This window comes from Lipotes vexillifer, unplaced genomic scaffold (assembly GCF_000442215.2).
Source record: "Lipotes vexillifer unplaced genomic scaffold, Lipotes_vexillifer_v1.1 scaffold791, whole genome shotgun sequence".
In the NCBI taxonomy this organism is placed as follows: Eukaryota; Metazoa; Chordata; class Mammalia; order Artiodactyla; family Lipotidae; genus Lipotes; species Lipotes vexillifer.
The window spans coordinates 835,210-836,022 of record NW_006793445.1 but is presented as its reverse complement, the minus strand read 5'-3'; the positions used below and the strand labels follow the sequence as shown (position 1 = coordinate 836,022).

Genomic DNA, 813 nt, shown 5'->3' with positions numbered 1-813 from the left:
GGGACGGGGGGGGGGGGGGGGTGGCAGAGGGACGTGGAAGTGATGCGGGCGGTGGGGCGTGAGGCCCTGGGCCGCCTGCTCCGTGAGTGGCCAGGCCACCGGCCCTGCTTGTGCGTGAGCGTGACAGGCCGCCAAGGGCAGCAGGGTCAGCGCAGGGGCCACGGGAGGACGTTCCGGGCCCAGAACCACAGCTGACACCCTGAGGCCTGTTGTGGAGTTACGAGGGGTGACGGGGAGGCGGGCCGCACTCCTGGAGCTCTGTCTCGGGGAAAAGGAGACGGCCGCACAGCAGCCGCCGCTGAATAGGGCGCACGGCGGGCTTGCCGCCATCGTCAGGCTTTGCTCCCGTGGCAGCCCAGGAGGTGGACACTGTTCGCATCCTGCTTTTGCTTCTCTGTGAGTGGCCCATCCAGGTGGCGCCGAGGAACGGCCCGGCCCGGCTTGTGGTGACAGGCCCGTGTCCCCAGCGCGTGGCGCGCGTCCCTGGGCTGTGTTCCTCTCAGTAGCCCCCCACGGGCGGGTGGTCTGGGAACGCATCTCAGACCCCTGTGCCAGCGGGGCCCGTGCCTGGCAGGGTGGCCGCCTGCTCAGGGGAAGCGAGTCTCTTGCACCTTAGGAAGAGTGAGATCCCGGCGGCTGGGCCTCAGACCCGGGCCAGCCCCCCGGCGCGGACCACGGGGCAGCTCCCTGTGAGACGGAGGGCGGGGGGGCAGAGTGTAGGACACAGCCTGTGGAGAAGCCGCTGTGGTTGGTGTTGTCAGGGGACCGCGTGGGACTTGTCCCCCCAGGGGAGGGGCCGCCGAGAGGGGCAGT

The 813-nt window shown here is 70.8% G+C and overlaps 1 protein-coding gene across 1 annotated transcript in view; it reads left to right on the top strand.

The window, feature by feature from the left end:
• Window positions 1-813, top strand: part of MCF2L (MCF.2 cell line derived transforming sequence like) — an 87,433-nt gene that overhangs the window by 52,512 nt on the left and 34,108 nt on the right. The window lies entirely within an intron of this gene.